Source organism: Chiloscyllium punctatum, chromosome 6 (genome assembly GCF_047496795.1).
Source record: "Chiloscyllium punctatum isolate Juve2018m chromosome 6, sChiPun1.3, whole genome shotgun sequence".
Classification (NCBI taxonomy): Eukaryota; Metazoa; Chordata; class Chondrichthyes; order Orectolobiformes; family Hemiscylliidae; genus Chiloscyllium; species Chiloscyllium punctatum.
In genome coordinates, this window is record NC_092744.1 from 145,827,001 (window position 1) to 145,848,209 (window position 21,209).

A 21,209-nucleotide genomic window follows, 5' to 3' on the forward strand; every position below is an offset into this window, starting at 1 on the left:
TTCTTAAACAGTGGCGCCACGTTTGCCAAACTCCAGTCTTCCGGCATCTCACCTGTGACTATCGATGATACAAATATCTCAGCAAGAGGCCCAGCAATCACTTCTCTACCTTCCCACAGAGTTCTCTGGTACACCTGATCAGTTCCTGGGGATTTATTCACCTTTAACTGTTTCAGGACATCCAGCACTTCCTCCTCTGTAATCTGGACGTTTTGCAAGATGTCACCATCTATTTCCCTACAGTCTATATCTTCCATGTGCTTTTCCACAGTAAATACTGATGCAAAATATTCATTTAGTATCTCCCCCATTTTCTGCGGCTCCACACAAAGGCCGCTTTGCTGATCTTTGTGGGGCCCTATTCTCTCCCTATTTACCCTTTTTTCCTTAATATATTTGTAAAAACCCTTTGCATTCTCCTTAATTCTATTTGTCAGACCTATCTCATGTCTGCGTTTTGCCCTCCTGATTTCCCTCTTAAGTATACTCCTACTTCCTTTATAGTCTTCTAAGGATTCAATCGATCTATCCTGTCTATACCTGACATATGCTTCCTCCTTTTTCTGAACCAAACACTCAATTTCTTCAGTCATCCAGAATTCCCTATACCTACCAGTCTTCCCTTTCACCCTGACAGGAATAAACTTTCTCTGGACTCTTGTTATCTCATTTCTGAAGGCTTTCCATTTTCCAGCCATCCCTTCAGCTGCGAACATCTGCCTCCAATCAACTTTCGAAAATTCTTGCCTAATACCGTCAAAATTGGCCTTTCTCCAATTTAGAACATCAACTTTTAGATTTGGTCTATCCTTTTCCATCACTATTTTATAACAAATAGAATTATTGTCGCTGGCCCCAAAGTGCTCCCCCACTGACACCTCACTCACCTGCCCTGCCTTATTTCCTAAGAGTAGGTCAAGGTTTGCACCTTCTCTAGTAGGAACGTCCACATCCTGAATAAGAAAATTGTCTTGTACACACTTAAGAAATTCCTCTCCATCTAAACCTTTATCACTATGGCAGTCCCAGTCAATGTTTGGAAAATTAAAATCCCCTACCATACCTACCCTATTATTCTTACAGATAGCTGAGATCTCCTTACAAGTTTGTTTGGCAATTTCCCTCTGACTATTGGGGGGTCGATAATACAATCCCAACAAGGTGATCATCCCGTTCTTATTTCTCACTTCCACTGAAATAACTTCCCTGGATGTATTTCTGGGAATATCCTCCCTCAGCACAGCTGCAATTCTATCCCTTATCAAAAATGTCACTCTCCCTCCTCTGTTGCCTCCCTTTCTATCCTTCCTGTAGCATTTGTATCCTGGAACATTAAGCTGCCAGTCCTGCCCATCCCTGAGCCATGTTTCTGTAACTGCTATGATATCCCAGTCCCATGTTCCTAACCATGCCCTGAGTTCATCTGCCTTCCCTGTTAGACCCTTTGCATTGAAATAAATGCAGTTTAATTTATTAGTCCTACCTTGTCCCTGCCTGTCCTGACTGTTTGACTCACTTCTGTTCTCAGCTGTACGCATCTCAGATTGAGCTCCCAAAATCCTCCCTGTGATTGTTATCACGTCCCATCCCTGCATTGCTCCAAAATCCCTGTAAAGTCCTCCCCTTCCTAAAACCCACCCTGTATCTGTCACCTGCCCCAGCTTCCACAACCCTCCCTATCTCTGTAAGACACCCCCCACATCCCCGTCCCAGTTACGACAGCCCGCTGTACCACTAAATGCCAGTAGTCGCTATAATATCAGAGTAAGGTGTGAAAGCAGTAATACTGTACTTGGTTAAGGATCAGTCGTGATCATATTGAATGGTGGGACTGACTCTGTGGTCAAATGGCCGATACCTGCTCTTCTTTCTTGTGCTTCTGTATAAACTTACTATCTATATAAGCTCCTTCAGTCCCCACAGCCCTCCCTATCTCCATAAACTCCTTCAATCCCCACGACTCTTCCTATTTATGTAACCTGAATCATTTCCCACAAACCTCCCTAACTCCATAACCTCCAAAAGGCCCCACGACCATCCCTCTCTCCATAATCTCATAATCTCCTTCAGTCCCCATGATCCTCCTGATTTGTACAACCTCCTTCGGGCCCAACAGCCCTGCAGATCTCTTTGGCCCCTTTCAGGCCCCACAGCACTCCCTATCTCCATTATGTTCTTCAGTCCCCACGACCCTCCCTATTTCCAACACCTCTATTACCTGCTGATCCTGTGAGCCACCTTTTTCAGATTGATAAACACGAACTCCCATAACCCTTTCTGCTGCCAGTCTGAAACCAAACAGAGATAAATTGATAGTAGGTCGGGAGCTGAAATATGTTTGAAAGGATATGTCAATGAACAATAACTGGACACTTCCAAAAGCTTTTAATAAAAAGAGAATGTGTTTTTGAGCCTGTTGGATTTTATTTTTATTGATGAGAATGTAAATGGCAGAGTAGATACGGGTGTAGGAGTGGTTGTACCGAGGAAACGGTTTATTTGAATTTTCAGAAACCTTTACACAAGTTTCAATAAGGGCTAAGGGGTAACTGGTAGAGAATAGGGCACCTTAACTGTCAGGAGGTGGGTGAGATATTAGTCAAAATAGTGTTGTCAGAATTTACTGTGGAGAAAGACATGGAAGCTCGGGAACTTGGGGAAATAAATAGTGATGTCTTGGAAAGAATCCTCACCAGAGAAGAGAAAGTGCTGGAATCTTAAAACAAATAAAGCTAGATCAATCCTTAGCAGCTCGTTAGGTCTATCCTTGAATATTAAGGGAAGCTCGGGAAGAGATTGCAGTGTCCCTAACAGAGATACTTCTATTATCAACAAACACAATGAGTTACTGGAAGACTGGAGGGTGGCTAATGCTATTGCATCACTTAAGGACTGCAGGGAAAAGCCAGGAAATCACAGCCCCGTGAGCCAGTGCTGGGTAAGTTGTTGGAGGAGATTCTGAGAGAAAGGAGCTACATATATTTGGAAATGCAAGGGCTGATTAGAGATAGTCAGCATGGCTTTGTGAGTGGGAAACAGTGTTTCACAAACCGTTTGACTCTTCGAGGAGTTGACAAAGAGATAGATGAAGGCAGAGCACTCAGCGTTGTCTACATGAACTTCAGCAAATCATTTGACAAGGTTCCAAGCGATGTAGAACATCTAGTCAAGACGAAGAAGGAAGCTAACTTAAGTTTGAGGAACCAAGGATCAGAAGCAGGGTCCTAGAGAGATAAATGGGGCAGCACGGTGGCTTAGTGGTTAGCACTCCTGCCTCATAGCACTAGGGACGCGATTTCAATTCCAGCCCCAGGCGACTGTCTGTGTGGAGTTTGCACATTCTCTCCATGTCTGCGTGGGTTTCCGACAGGTGCTCCGGTTTCCACCCACAGCCCAAAGATGTACAGGTTAGGTGAATCAGCCATGCGTTGTTCAAGAAAGGGAATAGAGATAATCCTGGGAATCACAGACCTGTCAGTCTTCTGTCTGTGATGTGCAGATTATTGGAGAGGACTCTGAGAGACAGGATTTATGATACCTTGGAAAACCATAGTTTGATTAGAGAAAGTCATCATGACTTGGTAAGGGACAGGTCATGTCTCACAAATCTTATTGAATCCTTTGAGAATGTGACAAAACACATTTATGGCTCATTGAGAAAGTACAGAGCATGGGATACAGGGAAACCTGCCTGTCTGGATAGAGAATTCCTGGCCCATAGAAGACAGAGGGTGATGACAAATGGAAATCATTCAGCCAGGAGCTCAGTGACCAGTGGGTTTCTGCAGGGAGAGGTCAAAACGTCTCTGCTCTTCGTGATTTTATGAATGAGTTGGATGTGTGAGTGGAAGAGTGGGTAAGTAAGTTTGATAATGACACGAAGGTTGGTGGAGTGGTGAATAGTGTGGATGTCTGCTGGAGGTTGCAATGGGACATTGACAGGATGTAGAGCTGGGCTGAGAAGTGGCAGATGAAGTCAAATCTGGAAAAGTCTGAAATGATGCATTTTGGAAGGTGAGACTTGAATCAGAATACATGGGTAAAGGCAGAATACTGAATAGTGTGGAGGAACAGATGGATCTTGGATTCCATGACCAGAGGTCCATCAAATTTGCAACCAAGCTGATCGTGTTGTTAAGAAAGAATATGTTGTATTGGCTTTCATGAGCTGGGGGATTGAGTTTTAAAGCCATGAGGTTATGCTGCAGCTCTATACAGTCCTGTTTAGATCCCAATTAGAATATTGTGTTCAGTTCTGGTCCCTTCATTTCAGGAAGGATGTGGAAAGGGTAAAGAGGAGATTTACCAGGATGCTACCTGGACTGGAGGGCATGTCTTATGGAGAAAGGTTGAGGGAGCTAAGGCTTTTCACATTGGAGTGAAGAAGGATGAGGGGTGATTTGCTAGAGGTGAACAAGATGGTGTGAGGCAAAGATAGAGTGAACAGTGAGAGACCTTTTTATCCCATGGCATACATGGTACAAGGGGGGCATAATTGTAAGGTGATTGGAGGATGGGTAAGGGGAGATTTCAGATATAGGTTCTTTACACAGAGAGTGGTGGGTGGGTGGAACGGATAACTTAACAGACTCTTCGATAGGCACATGGATGTTAGCAAAATGAAGGGTATGTAAGTTAGTTTGATCTTACAGTCGGGTAAAAGATGGGCATGGCATCATGGCCGAAGGGTCTTGTGCTGTACTGTTCTGTGTTCTACGTTCTGTCTGGTAAAGTGGGTAATAAGCTCAGATCAATGTAAAAGGATATGGCATTCAGGAGGAGCTAGTCAACTGGATACAAAATTGGGCTTGATGGTAGGAGACAGAGGGTGATGGGAGACATGTTGCCTTTCTGACTGGAGACATGTGACCAGCGGTGAAGTGGGTCCCCTGTAGTTTGTCATTTGGATAAATCGTTTGGATGGGAATATTGGATTTGTGGTAAGTTTTTTGAGTGATACTGAAATTGTTGGAAAAGTGGACAGTGAAGAAAGTTATCTATGATACAACAGGACGAATAGTACACTGGGATAGTGGGCTGAAGTATCGCAGATGGAGTTTAATTAGATAAATGTGAGGTGTTCCATTTTGGTGAAACAAACCAGGGTGGGACCTATACAGTTAATGTTTGGGCCCTGGGTAGTGTTGTCAGTCAGAGTCCCAGGGATGCAGGTAGACAGTTCTTTGTAAGTGGTGTCACAGGTAGACAGGCTGGTGAAGCAGGCGTTTGGGATGGTTACTTTCTTTGGGCAGATCATTGCGAGTAGAAGTTGGGAGGTCATGTTGTGGCTGTACAGGACGTTGGTGAGGCCACCATAAAAGCATTGCTGACCAGTAGGAAGTACTCATCTGGGTCACTTACGTCCTTTAGAGAAGAACATCTGACATTCTAACCTGGTCTGGCCTGCATGTGACACCAGACCATCAGCAATATGGTTGACTCTGTGCTATACTCTGGGTAATTAGCAGTGGGGCAAAGAATGTTGGTCCAATCAGTGACATCCACATCCCATACATATATCCCTCCCTATCTCTGCAAACACCTCCAGCTGCAGCAATCCTACTGGCTTTTTAACACCGTTCAGACCCTATCCACTCTCTGTAACACTCTCACCACCTCCAGCACCTTCAGCTCTCCCGGTTCCTTTTGTGACATAAAACCTTGACAATTATTCCCTCTTCCATTTGACCTCCTCCTGCGAGCGGGCCCTTTGCAATCCCTTTCACACTTCATCCTAAAACATTCTCTCACTTCAGGATTTTAAGTTCTTTTTGGTGATCCACTAAGCCCGATAATCTAATATGATCCTTTTTACTTGAGTGAGAGACCGATGGGGATTTTTTGCCGAGGATTTGTCTGTTTCAACGGAATGTCCTTTTGTTGTTTGTTTTACACTGCTCCTTCAAATGTTTTCCACTCTTCATTGACAGGCACATGTTTCAGTCTGTTTCGCCTGTTTATCTTGGTCTGTTCTCCTCTCAAACTCAAACTCGTGCTATTGTTTATTTTTGTTTCTACTTGTAGTTTTTTCCTTTCTGTGATTCACTTTAAAACTTTATATTTCTTTAAACTGCACTTTATCACAATCTCCCAGAGGATCTCTCCCGGTGACGTTACTCATTCACGAAGTTTTATTGCACAATGGTCGCTCTGAGATAGTTATGTCCCTAGCCAGTTGCACAATTTGCTATTCAAAGAAACACTGAAAACTCATTCTCTGAACTCCTCTTCCAATGTCACTCTTGCCAGTGTGACTGTCCCACATTTTGTGAATATTGATGTTTCCCCAAATTATCACAATTTGTTTGTAAAAATAATTCCAATGAGTTCCTGTTTAATGCAGTGATGAGCAACGGAATGCTGTTCGGTGACTAAAACAGTTCTGCAGCTTGTGTCCTTGGCAAGTAGTAGCCAGAATTTACGTTCAGTCTGACTCTACTTCATGATCTGAGTTCAAATGATTTCTCTGTAATACCTTTCTTATGCATTATTGTTAGCGTTGCCCATTTTGCCTGCGTTTGCACAAGGTTGTGATGCATTGAATATTTATGTCCACCTTTTGTTCACCCTGTAACCATATCTCTCTGGTGTATAAACCTCTTTTATCTCAGTGTCACAAATCCATCTGCCTTATTGATAAGACTTCGTCCATTCAAAATAAAACATAATTGACTCTTTCCCACAATTTCCTGTCACAAACCTGTTCACTGATGTCTAGTTTTAGTTAATCGCTGTCCCATCCTGTACCTTTCTGATTGTCTTCAGCCACATCCCCATACTGTTTCGATGCTTCACCTTTTCTTTTTGTATTTGGAAAGCTCCTTTCACCTGGACCCTGACCCTACATCCTATCTGTCAGTTTAAAGCCCTGTCCATAAACCTACTGACATGATTGGCCAGGAAACTGGTCCCAGCACGGTTCCAGTGGGCCCATCCTATTGGATTTTTTAATAAATCAGGTAGGGGATGTGGGTGTCTCTGGCTGACCAGCCTTTATTGCCTATCCATAGCTGCCCGTGAGCTGAGTAGCTTGCTCGGCCATTTCAGAGGGTTATTGATAGGCAAACACTTTGCTGGGGGTGTGTCGTACAGACCACGTGAGGATGATCAGATCTTGTCGAAAGGACAGTGGGCGGCACGGTGGCTCAGTGATTAACACTCCTGCCTCACAGCACCAGGGTCCCAGGTTGGATTCCAGCCGCGGGCGACAGTGTGGAGTTTGCACATTCTCCCCGTGTCTCCGTGAATTGCCTCCGGATGCTCCGGTTTCCTCCCACAGTCCAAAGACGCGCAGGTCAGGCGAATTGGCCATACTGAATTGCCCATAATGTTAGGTGTATTAGGTCGAGGGAGATGGGTCTGAGTGGGTTACTCTTCGGAGGGATGGCATGGACTGGTTGAGTCAAAAGGCCTGTTTCCACACTGTAGGGAATCTAATCGAAGGGATTGTGATTTTTGTACATCAACAATGGTTTCATATTTGTTTATGGATTGTTAATTGCTATTTTTAAAATTATTGATTTTAAATTCCACCATATCTTAAGGTGGGATTCGAACCTGCCGCCCCTGAACATTAACTGGGGTTTTGGACAAATGCCCTAACAATAATGTTATTAGGCCATTACTTCACCTGCTCACTGGTTGCACATCCCTGAGAACTGACACATGAAGCTAAACCCATTCTTACAACATGATTGTGTGATCCTGAAGCCTTCCAGCACGCTGGTGATATCACTCAGTCTCTCTCCAAGTGGTATCCCTCACTGTGTGGGTCTAAGTGCTGCCTCTGTCAGTGTCTCATACTCTTGCAGCTACTCCAGATCCTGAGCTAACAGAATTCTCCACTCCAGAGAGACGCAACAGCGCAGGCCAGGGATGGAGTTTGGGATTTTCCAGATATCTGTGGGGCTCATTTCCATTCTCCTTGTGTAGCCCTCACTGCATCAGTCTAATTTCCCATTCTGTCTATCTCTCTGTCTCCTGTAGGTACTCAGGAAGCTGCTGACTCAATCGACTTCCCAATTGTTGTGTGTCTCATCCATCGCCTCATTGAAGATGGTTGGTCAGCCAGAGAGGCAAAGGGAAGGGAGATATGGAACCTTCAATAAATCCTGCAGTGAGGTAAGATCACTCATAGTGCACAGAGCAGACAGCAATGAGAGGGCTCCAAACATCGCTAACAAGACATGACATCGATACAGTGCTGTATGGGGAGCACAGTATAGACATACCCCATGCTCAATTACTTTAACTTATGTTGCACTGAGACAGCATCGGGAGTTCATAGTTATCAATCCAGTCCTGTGCTGTCTTAGTGAGCATCAGTACAACAGAGGGGAGAGTAGGCATCCGACAAGAGGTTGGGAATGCTGCCTGGGATCTTTCTGTTCTGTGTTCTCCCTCCAACACTGTACTAAGACTCACTACTCTGCAACATTGTATCTGTGGCATGGCTTGTGCACCAGTGTCTTCAGTCATTTTTAACTCCTATAATAGTCCCTGTCCCTGTAACCTCCTCCCTTCCCGATAGTCCCTCCACATATTTGAAATGTACTGCATTCTGGACTACCGTCCCCACCGCTGTAACTTGCTTCAGTGTCTACAACATGCCTTATTTTGGTACACTAATCCTCTTTAACTGGATACAGAGTGATACAGCACAGAAACAGAACCTGTGGTCCAACTTCTCAATGCTGCCCATGTTACCTAAACTGAATGAGTCTCATTTGCCTGCCTTTGGCCCTTATCTCTTCAAACCTTCTCCTCTCCATGTACCTGCCCAAATGTCTTTTCCATGCTGTAATTGTTCTTGTTTCTCCCATGTGCCTGAGGCAGTCTGTTCCGTTTATGCACCATCCTCTGTGGTTAATGTTCCCCCTCAGCTCCCTCTTTAAATCCTTGCTCTCTCACCTCCTGTTTATACCCTCTAGTTTTGGACTCACCTATCCTTGGATGTTCACCATTCTTAGGGTCACCCCATGGCTTCCTGTGCCCAAGGGAAATATTTAGGACAATGTTACAAGTATCTCCAACATATGTAACAAAGTGTTGGCCAATGTCGGCAAATGTGCCAAATGTCGCTTTCCCCACCCTGTCCACCCGTGATGCCACTTCCGAGGAATTATGTTACTTGCACCCCCTGGTCTCTCTCTCTCTCTCTCTGTTCAACAACCCTGGCCAGAGCCCTTCCATTAACTGTATTAGTCCTCCCTGGTTTGTCTTAACAAAATCCAACACCTGAATTAAACTCCATCTTTCATTCCTTGGTCCACTGGCCCAGTTGGTCAAGATCCCCTTTGATAACCGTATTTACTGCCCACTACACCATTCATTTGATCATCAACAAACTATCGCACAATCACTCCTATATTTACAACCAAATCGTTTATGTAGATGATGCACATCAGTGGACCCAGCCCTGATCCTTTCTTCAATAATGGAATCAAACCATATTCTTGTCATAGAGCCATACAGCATGGAAACTGACCCTTCAGTTGATACCCACCATAATCTAAAACTAAACTCTTCCCAGCTGCCTGTTGCTGGCCCATATCACTCCAACCCTTCCCTATTCACCTGTTTATCCAAATATCTTTTAAATGTTGTAATTGTACCCACATCAACCCCTTTCTCAGGAAGTTCATTCCACATTCAAACCACCCTCTGTGTAGCAAATTGCCCCATATCTTTTTTTTTTAACATCTCTCTCCTCTAACCTTAAAAATGTGATCCCTCCTCTTGAGACTCCCCCATCCTGAGGAAAAGGCAAGTACCATTAAATTGATCTATATACCTCATTTTTTTCATAAACCTTTATAGCATCATTTCTCAACCTCCAGGCTCCAGTGAAAAAAGACTCAGCCTATCCAGCCATTTTTCCGAACTCAAGCCTTGTATACCCAGCAATATCCTGGTAAATCTCTTCTGAATGTCCTGCAGCTTAATAATATCCTCCCTATAACTGGGCGACCAGAACTGGACAGAGTATTGGAGAACAGGCCTCACAAATGTCTGTGCAATCTCAACATGACGTCCCAAATCCTCCACTCAATGGACTGAGCAATAGTCAGGCATGCCAAGCACTGTCTTATCCATCCTGTGATGCAAACTTCAAGAATTATGTACCTGAACCCGGAGGTCCCTCTGCCCTAAAACACTAACCAAAGACTTAACATTAATTGTATAAGCTCTACCCTTGTTTGTTTTACAAAATACATTACCTCGTATTTATTCAGATTGAATTCCATCTCTAGTTTTTCAGCCCATTCACTCCCTTCATCAAGATCCCTTTGTAATCTCAGAAAACCTCCTTCACTGTCCATGATGCCACCCTCCAGCCTGGCAGCCCATCACACATGGCTGTCAGTAGTACACATACCTTTGCTAGGGGCTCCACAATGTCTTCCCCAGCATCCCACAGTGTCCTGTGATACATTTAATCAGGTTCTGGGACTTGCCATAGCTTTGTGTTTTAAATCCTCCAGCACCACCTCTTTTATAACATGCACTCTTTTCAAGTCATAGAGATGTACAGCATAGAAACAGATCCTTCGGTCCCCAACTCGTCCAGGCTTACCAGAAGATCTAAGTAAATCCATTCACTTTTCCAGCATTTGGCCCATATATGTCTACACCCTTACTATTCAGATGCCCATCCAGATACCTTTTAAATGTTGTACTTGTATCAGTCTGCATTACTTTCTCTCTCAGCTCATTCCATACAACTATCACCATGTGTGTGAAGAAGCTGTCCCTTCAGTCCCTCTGGAAACCATTCACCTCTCACCTTAAACCTATGCCCTCTAGTTTTGGACTCCCCAACTTCTGGGAAAAGGCCTTGAATGCTTACCCTATCCATGCCCCTCATGTTCATATAAACCTCTGTAAGGTCACCCCTCAGTCTCAGATTCTCCAGTGAGAGGAACCCCAGCTGATTCAGCAACAACCCGGGCAAAATCTTGTTAATCTTTTCTGAGCCCTTTCAAGTTTCACAGCATCCTTCCTGTCGCAGAGAGACTGGAATTGCAGAGAACTCCAATTGTGGTCAAACATATTACTCTTGGTCCCTGAGTTCCTCAGTCTTTCTCCACAGTAAGTTCAGAAGTGAAAAAATTGTTTAGATTCTTAGCAAATATCCTGCAGTTCCACACATCAATGGCCTCATTGATCTTTAATGGACACTATTTTGTCCTGAGTTACTTATGCACTCTTAATATACTGATACAATCACTTTTGGATTCCCCTTTCCTTCTCTGCTGAGTCTATTTCATTTAGCCTTTCTCTATTCCTGTTTTCTTCTCAAAGTGTATTCCTACAGCCCCTGTATATCCTCAGGGATTCCCTTAATCTAGCTGGCTATACCCTACATGTGCCCCCTTTTCCTTGACCAGACCCTCAATAGACAGTCAGTGTTTCTGAATGCTGTCAGCATTGACCTGCACACAAACAGGAAAATGCTGGCGCTGATCGATCAGTTTATCTCACTTTTAAAATATTCTCACTTGCCAAACTTCTCTTTCCCTGTAAATAATTCCCTTCCCCAATTACATTTTGAAAGTTCCTGGCGAATACGATCAAGATTGGTAAGGCTCCATTTTATAACTTGCACTTGTGGACCAGGCCTGTCCTTTTCCAAAGCTGTTTTCAAACTATTAGAACTGTGGTCACTTTGGCAAAACGCTTTCCCACTCACATCTCAGTCCCTCTCCCTACCTTGATTCCCAAGTGGAGGTCAGGTTTTGCCCCTTTCTCTTTTCAGGCCATTTACATATTGATTGGCAGTTTTCTGGAACACAATTACTAAATTCCTCCCTTGCTAACACTGAACACTGGCAGTCCCAGTCTAGGTTTAGAACATTCAAAAACCCCTACCATAACAGCCCTATTATTATGGTTGATAGTTAAGATGTCCCAACATATTTGTTCCTCAGTCTGCCACAGATTATTCGGGGTCAGCTGTCCGATCGTATGAAAGTGATGACCCATTCTTATTTCTCAGTTCCACTAACGGAGCTTCACTGGGCAATCCCACAGGAATATCCTCTCTAAGTACTGCTGTGATGATTCATGCAATCAAAACCCACCACCACGCGTCCTCTCTAACCTCCTCTTCCTGTAGCATCTCTACCTTGAAACAATGAACTGCCAGTCCTGCCCCTCCCTCAGCTGTGTTTCTGTAATAACTATAATATCCCAGTCCCATGTTCCAATCCACGCCTTGAGTTCATCTTCCTTAGCTGTCAGGCCCCTTGCATTGATATAAATGCAGTTTAATCATCAGTTTTCCCCCATTCCCTGCTATGTTCTTGCCTGCCTTGTCTGCTGAAATTGCTGTCTTTAACTCGTGTACCTGCCTCAATCTTCTTTCTGGCCTTATGTTTATTTAAGGTCCAATACGCTACCAGACTAGGTTATATCCTCTCAAGCAGCTCCTGCAATTCACCCCACCAGGATATGGGTCCCTCTCCCACTCCCAGTTGAGGTGCCTTTCCCAACCTGTCTCCCTATGCTGACACCTTCAGGGATCTTTGGACTTGTCCACCAAGGTCCCTGTATTCCTCAGTATTCTGCAAGGACCTACCGTTTATTATGTCTGTCCTTCGCTTATCGTACCTCCCACAGAGTATTACCTCACTTCAATCAGAACTAAACTCTGCTTAGATTATCATCTGATCGACATCGGACTGCAGATGGAGACCATCCTCCTCACTGTGAACAACACCCTCACCTTTCATGTCATCTGCAAACCGACTAATGAGACCTTCTGCTTTCACATCCGAGTTATTAATGTTCAATGGTTCCTGCACAGATCTCTGTGGTACACCCGGTGGTGAAAGTATTCTATCCATCAATTTTGCATGCAATCTGCCAACTTGCCTTGGAACCCAGTCCTTTTGGACCAGCCTTCCGTATTGGATCTTGTTTAAGGACTTAGTCAAGTCCATGTAAACCACATCATCTGCACAGCCTTCATCAATATACTTAAGCACCATTTCAAAAAAACTGAACTGAATTCCTCAGACAGTATCTTCCTCTGCCAAATCCGTGATGACTAAACCGAGTTGATCCTTAACTTTGCAAGTGTTGATTCATCCTCACAATTGTTTCCAATAATATCCCTCCCCCCTGCTGTCAGACTATCTGCTCTGTAATTACCTGGCCTATCCCTGCTGCCCTTCTTGAACAAAGGAACCACATTAGCGATCCTCCAGTCATTCAGCACTTCACCTGTGGCCAGCAAAGTATTATATATATCCACCAGGGCCCCAACAATCTCTGGGTAATTAGCATGGGGTCAAAGAATGCTGGTCCAGGCAGTGACACCCACATCCCATGAATGAATAAATAAAAATACATATGTCCGTCCCTACCTCTGCAAACCCCTCCAGCTGCAGCAATCCGTACTGGCTTTGTAACACCGTTCAGGCCCTGACCACTCTCTGGAACACTCTCACCACCTCCAGCACCTTCACCTCTCCATGTTCGTATCGTGTCAATAAACCCTGACAATGATTCCCCTTCCCATTGTCCCCCCTCCTGCTAGCAGACCCATTGCAATCGCTTTAAAACTTACTCTAAAACTCTCTCTTACTTCAGGATTTTATGTACTTTGTGGTGATCTTCTCAGCCTCATAATCTAATATGATCAATTTTCTCCTGAGTGAGGGACCAGTGGGGATTTCTTGCTGAGTTTTTGTCTGTTTCAGTGGAATGTCCTTTTGTTGAGTATTTTACACTGTTCCTTCAAATGTTTTCCACTGTTGATTTACAGACACATGTTTCAGTCTGTTTAGCCTGTTTATCTTGGTCAGTTCTCCTCTCCAACTCATGTAATTGGCTATTTTTGTTTCTAGTTGTAGCGTGTCATTTCTGTGATTCACTTTAAAACTTTATATTTCTTTAAACTGCACTTTATCACAATTTCCCAGAGGATCTCTCCAGGTGACATTACTCATTCACTATGTTTTATCGCACAACAGTCTCTCTGAGACAGTTACATCCCTCGCCAGTTGCACAATGTGTTATTTTAAGAAACACTGAAAAAAAATTCTCTGAACTCCCCTTCCAATATCACTGTTGTCAGTGTGATTGTCCCAGACTTTGCGAATATTGATGTTTCACTAAATGTTCGCCATGCCTGTATTAAACATTCCAATGAATTCCTATTTATTGCAGTGACGAGCCATGAAATGCTGTTCGGTGGGTGGTCTAAAACTGTTCTGCTGCTTGTGTCCTTGGCAAGTAGTAACCAGAATTTACATTCAGACTGATGCTACTTCATGATCTGATGCCAAATGCTTTCTCTGTAATGCCTTTCTTATCCATCACTGTTAGCGTCGTCCATTTTGCCTGAATTTGCACAAGGTTGTGAACCATTGAATATTTATGCCCACCTTTTGTTCGCCCTGTAACCACATCTCTCTGGTGTCTAAATCTCTTTTATCTCTGTTTCACAAATCCATCTACCTTGTTGCAGAGACTTTGTCCATTAATAAAAAACATAATTTACTCGTTCCCACAATTTCCTGTCACAAATGGATTTGCTGATCTACAGTTTTAGTTAAACTTTGTCGTATCCTGTTCCTTTCTGTTGTCTTCGGTCACATTCCCACGCTGCTCTGATGCTTCACGTTTTCTCTTTGGATTTGGAAAGCTCCTTTCACCTGAACCCTGTCCCTTCATCCGCTCTGTCAGTTTAAAGCCCTGTCCATAAATCTACCAACGTGATTGGCCAGGACATTGTTCCACTGGAACTGTGCTGGGACCAATCTGAATGGATTTTTAAAAAAAATCAGGTCTGGGATGTGGGTGTCTCTGTCTGACTAGCCTTTATTGCCCATCCCTTGCTGCCCTTGAGCTAAGCAGCTGGCTCACCCATTTCACAGGGTCATTGAGAGGCAAACACTTTGCTGTGGGGATGTCGTGCAGACCACATGAGAGTGAACTGTTGTCTTTCTCTGAAGGTCAAGTGTTTGGATTTTTATCAATACTTATTTATGGATTGTTAATTCCAATTTTTAAACCATATATTCATTCAAAATTCCAAATGGTTAGAAGTTAGAAAGAAGAAGGGGGGGGGGGTGGTCACTTTGTTGGGACTGTATTGTAGACTGTTGTAGACCCAAGAGAATCCAGAGGAGCAGCAGTGTGGAGAGATTGCAGATAACTATAGGAATAATAGAGGAGTGCAGGCTGGAGATTTTAATATTCCCTGTATTGACTGGGCCACCTCGAGTATAAAAAGACCTGGACGGAGGGCATTTTTTTCAAATGTGTCCAAGGAAGGTTCCTAAACCAATATGCAGAGGGCCCTACTCTACTCACGCAGGTGCAACACTGGAACTCCCCTCAGAAAACGAGGTCGGGCAAGTGACTGAAGTGTCATTCAGAGAGCACTTTGGGTCCAGTGCCCACAACTGTCTTCGTTTTAACATAGTTATGGAAAAAGATCAGCAGGTCCACAGATTGTAGAGGAAAACTGGAACAGGGCCAGGTTTGGGGCCATTCTGCAGGATCTGGCCAGCGTCAATGCCGTGAATTTAAAATTGCACAATGCCCAGTTATAATCCAACTCACTTTGGAAGGGCTGATGATCACTGTAACAGATGAAAGGCTTAAACTAAATTTGTTTGATATTATATTCCATGACACTGCCATCCTGTTGCTATAAATTCTGTACCTTAGGATTGTGCTCCACAACCACCTGATGAAGAAGCAGTGCTCTGAATGCTAGTGCTTTCAAATAAACCGGTTGGACTGGAACCGAGTGTCGGGTGATTTTTAACTTTGTACATCCCCAGTCCGACAACAGCACCTCCACATTATGATTCTAATCGATTGGGTGAGTCTGTTTGAAGGAAAAGGAACAACTGGCAACTGGGAGGCTTTTCAAAGTGTGATCTCAAGAATCCAGGACCAGTCTGCCCCATTGGGGTAAAGGGAAAAGCTGGCAGGGTTAGGGATCCTTGGCTGATGAGGGATAATAAGGCTCTGGTCTTGAAATGAAGACTGCATACATTGGGTTAAAGATTTCCGTATCTACATATTCTTAAAGACACGATCAATCTGTGGAGACCCGACAATCCTCTCAGTCCCTGTAATACTCCCAATCTGCAGAAGTCATTCCAATGTCTGTGACTCTTTCAATACAGTTCCTACAAGACCCACTATCAATGTGATATCTTTTCATTGCCAGCACCCACCCTGTCAATGTAAGCTCCTCCAGTGTCTCCATCCATCTACTCATTTCCACAATCTTCTCTAACTCTTCCATGTGTAAACATCACCCTCCCCTACAACCCTTCCCACTCTGACCAAACTGGAGGAGGTTACTAATGCTCCCTAATCTGTGAAACTGTCTCCAAACGAAATTGCTGTCTTTATCACTTGGAGAATCTATCTGATTCCACACCCCCTTTATCTAAATAACCTGCAGAACCTAAGCCTTCCTGTGTCTATAAACATCTTCAGTCACGACTACCCTCCTTATGTCTATTTGTTTTTCCAATCTGTACAACCCACTTTGTCTCTGTACTCAGCTCCATTCACCTGAAACATTCCTGTCTGTGTAAACACCCCATCCTACCAACATCCTTATCCCTGTAAACTGCCCCATTCCTCCCAACCTCCCCATCTCCATGTCCTCCTGTAGGCCCGACAGCTCTCCATATTTCTGTAACCTCCTGTGGCTCTATGCTCCTCCCTCCCTGTGAAAGCACCTCCAGTCCCCACAATTCTCCCAGTCTGGGTCATCTGCTCCAGATCAGACCATTGCTGTCTCTGTTACCTCATACAACTTTAGCAATGCCTCCTATTTGTGTCACTTCATTCAGATCGCATCCTCTCCCGCTTCCCGAAACCTCTTGCTATCATCCTAACCCTTGCTATTTACAACATGGAATAGCACATTCCAGTACAAGCCCTTCCTCCCTCAATATTGTGCTGACCTTTTATCCTAATCTGAAGATGAAATGAACCTACATACCTTACGTTTTATGATCATTGATGTGCCTATCCAAGAGTTGCTTAGATGTCTGTAATGTGTCTGAATCTACTACCACGGCTGGCAGTCCATTCCACACACCCACCACACTCTGTGTAAATAACGTACCAGTCCCGTCCATGGCGACAGGATATCCCAACCCAATCTAGTCCTACCTGCCAGCACCTGGCCCATATCCCTCTAATATCTAAGCTAAACCTTCTGCCAGTTACCTTAAACTTATGTCCCCTTGTGATAGCCATTTCGCCATGGGATGTAGTCTCTGGTTATCCACTCTATCTATGCCTCTCATTCCCTTGTACACCTCTATCAAGTCACCATTCTTCCTCCTTCGCTGTGATCAGAAAAGCCCTAGCTTCCACAATCTACCTTCTATGGGCATGCCCTCCAGTCTAGGCAGCATCCTGCTAAATCTTCTCTTCACTGTCTTTAAAGCTTCCACGTCCTCCCTATAATGAAGCGAACAGAACTGTTCACAATATTCGAAGTGTGGTCTAACTGGGGTTCTGTAGAGCTGCAGCAAAATCTCACATCTCTTAAATTCAATCCCCCTGCTAATGAAAGCCAACACACCATCCGCCTTCTTAACGCCCTGTCAACTTGGTGGGAACCTGAGGGACACAGGATCCCTTTGTTCCTGCATGCTGCTAAGAATCGTGCCTTGAACCACGTAAAGGTTTTCTGCAGAATCCTCCAATCTAAAACTATCCCTATCTTTGTAAGTTCCTCCAGTCCCTACAACACTCATAAATTGTAAAACTTCATTAAGTCCATATATTCCTAATGTCTGCAAAGTCCTCCCGTCCTGATGTCCCTCCATATCTCTGTAACCCCCACCATCCTCCAGTGCTCTTCTGGGGAACATTGCAGAGGAAGGAGGAGTTGGAGAGTCTGGGCCATGTGACGAGGTATGAAGGGCTGCAGAAGCTGGAGGATGGTACAAATGTCGGAAGGGACTTGGGACTTGCAGAAGGTTAGAGGTTCTGCGATTCATTGAACCTGCAGGATGCGACAGGGGATGGCTTGTGGAACATTGAGGATATTATGATTTGAACCACAGGTAATTTTTGCTTGGACCGTTCAGCCGATCTTACAGTCATAGAGATGTACAGCATGGAAACAGACCCGTCACTCGAACCCAGCCATGCCGACAGGATATTCCAACCCAATCCAGTCCCACCTGCCAGTACCTGGCCTATCTCCCTCCAAACCCTTTCTATTCATATATCCATCCAAATGCTTCTTAAATGTGGCAATTGTACCATCTGTAAGATTGGCAGAAAGATCCAATCAAACATTACCTGTGGTTCAAATCATAACATCCTCCAGGTTCCACAACCCATTCATGGTCCCATCCTGCAGATCAGATATCCCAACCCAATGTAGTCCCACCTGCTAGCACCCGGCCCATCTCCCTCTGAACCCTTCCTATTCATATACCCATCCAGGTGCCTTTTAACTGTTGCAGTTGTACTAGCCTCCACCACTTTCTCTGGCAGCTCATTCCATACATGTATTATTCTGTGCGTGAAAAAGTTGCCTCTTTTTATCTTTTTTATCTTTCTACTCTCACCCTAAACCTCGCCCTATAATTCTGGACTTGCACACCCCAGGAGAAAGACTTTGTCTATTTACCCTATCCATGCCCCTCTTGATTTTATAAACCTCTATAAGGTCACCCTCAGCCTCCGACTCTCCAGGAAAAACAACCATCACCTGTTCAAACTCTCCCTCTAGCTCATCCCTGGCAACGTTGTTTTAAATCTTTTCTGGACCCTTTCAAGTTTGCAAGTAGAACAGAGTTGCATGCAGCATTCCAAAAGTGGCCTAACCACTGTCCTGTACACCAGCAACATGACCTCCCAACTCCTGGACTCAATACTCTGACCAATAAAGGAATGCATACCAAGCGCCTTCTTCGCTATCCGAACTAACTGTGACTCGACTGTCAAGGAACTCTATTTCATTTGAAAACTTACATGGACAGGTAGAGTGGCCCGAGGTCTTCTGGGTAATGCTAGTTCAGTCTAAGCTGGTAGGCAGAGCCAGTGAAATAGTTGCAGCGCTGTCTGATGAATGGTCAAGAGATAATGCATATGTCAAACAGGCTATCTTAAGTGCTTATGGATTGCTTATAAAAGGGAAGCCACTACAATTCCCTTTACTGTACCATGGCTGTCTGTCAAAGCTCCTTCAGGTCTATATCCTCTGAATTGTTGAAACCTGCTCTCACCATTGCAACTCACATTATTTCCTAACATTGTTGAGTCTCTAAAAGCTTACCTATCAGGTTAATCTCCTCCACTGCACACAACACTCCTAGCCTGTGTAATATCTTCAATTCCTTCAGTTCCTATATACCTATGTATAGGTGTGACTGCTTTGTGGCCATTGTATCCTCATTTATATCTGCAAAAGGCTCTGTTCACTGTCGCCTATCCTATGCTCATCAGTGAATCTGGTCTCTCACAAGACTATCACACTCTCCTCCAGTCTCGACAAGCTTCCCTATCCCTGTCATATCTTGCAGCACTTACTCACTCTCTCTGATATATCTTCCAGTGCATAAATTCATCTCACCTTCTAACTGTATCCAGTCTACAACTTCCTCCCTATCCGTGCAACATCCTCCAGTCCATACACTCCTCTCTATTGCTGCAGCATTCTCCAGCTTATATCATCTTCCATGTGCTTGCAACATTCTCCAGTCCATCCTACCCACCCTTTCCCTGTAATATTCTTCAGTCCATACCATCCTCCCTATCACTGTGATATTCTCCGGATCCCACAACAACCCTTGTTAAATGTACCACATCCTGGAATTATGCGAATGTTTCTACGCCCTGATCAACATAGTCCATGTAACGATCCACAACCCTATACACATCCCTATCTCTGAAGTCTTATCAAAGATGCTTTGTCTCTCTAACTTCCTCCAAACAATAAAATGTTTTCTCATGCGAACATTCTGTAGCAACTCTAAATATGTTTAACCCTGCAACATTGTCGCGCCCCCAAACATCTCTCCCAGTCTGTGACCTCTAACCAGCCCTCAAAGGCCCTCTCTCAGTGACACGCGCCCTGCATTTGCAACAAGGCAGTTGGAATGACAGCCTTAACTGAGCCAACAGAATTCTCCACTCCAGGGAGATGAGGCAACACAGACCAGGGATGGAGACTGCGATTTTTCCAGATCTCTGTTGGACTCAGTGCCATTCTCCATGTGTAACCCTCACTGCATCAGTCTAGATTCCCATTCTGTCTGTTTCTCTTTCTCCTGTAGATACTCAGGATGCTCTTGAGTCAACAGAATTCCCAATTGCTGTCTCGTCCATCACCACACTGAAGACAGTTGGTCAGCCAGAGAAATGGAGAGTGAGATCTGGAGGCTTCAGTCAATCCTGCAGCGAGGTACGATCACTCACAGTGAACAGAGTAGAGTATATTTAAGGGATCGAACTTTGGTCTAGAAGGCGTGACACAGATACAGTGTTGAAGGGTAAACACAGAGCATGATGGTCTCAGGCTCAAACCCCACCGTCTTGTTAATTTTCATCTCTTCTGTACTGAGCCTTCCTATGTCAATACAGTAAGTTGACAGTTATCAATCCAGGCCTGTGCTGTCTTAGTGAGGATCAGTACAACAGAGGGGAAAGCAGGCCTCCCTCAAGGAGATGGGATTGAAACCTGGGATCTTTCTGTTCTATAGTCCCTCCTCACGCTCTCTCTTGTCATGTGATAGAGTCATCCAACAAGGAAACATGCCTTTTGGTCTAACTTGTTTGTGCCATTGTCTTGAATGCTTGTAATTCCTAGAAATTTTCTTATTTCTGTAACCTCCACCCCTCCGATATTCCTGCTGTATATTTGAAACCTCCTCCGATGCTGACGACTCTCCCTATGTGTAAATTGCTCCAGTGTCGATAACATGCCCAATCCCAGTAATCTCATCCTGCACTCAGTTCAATAATTTCCATTTCTATAGTTTTTCACAATACTTACAGTAACCCTGTCTCTGTAAAATCCTCCAGCCTGGAGCAAAATACCCACCTGTGTACTTTCCTCAACCCCCAAGAAAACATGATATCACTGTAACCTTCTGCACCTCCGATCACACTCCTGCCTCCTGGCCTACACAACCACAGTAACCTTCTCCCAACCCTACCCACCTCCTTACCGATATGAACACCTCCAGACCCTTTTCAAG

General features: G+C 44.3%; 1 long non-coding RNA gene across 1 annotated transcript in view; it reads left to right on the plus strand.

The window, feature by feature from the left end:
- LOC140478571 (uncharacterized) overlaps window positions 1-20,376 on the plus strand; it is a 42,459-nt gene extending 22,083 nt beyond the window's left edge. The window contains exons 3-4 of the long non-coding RNA XR_011960833.1: window positions 7,987-8,121; window positions 20,286-20,376. This is a non-coding gene — a long non-coding RNA (uncharacterized lncRNA). The remainder of the gene's footprint in view (window positions 1-7,986; window positions 8,122-20,285) is intronic.
- Window positions 20,377-21,209: the final 833 nt, after the last annotated feature.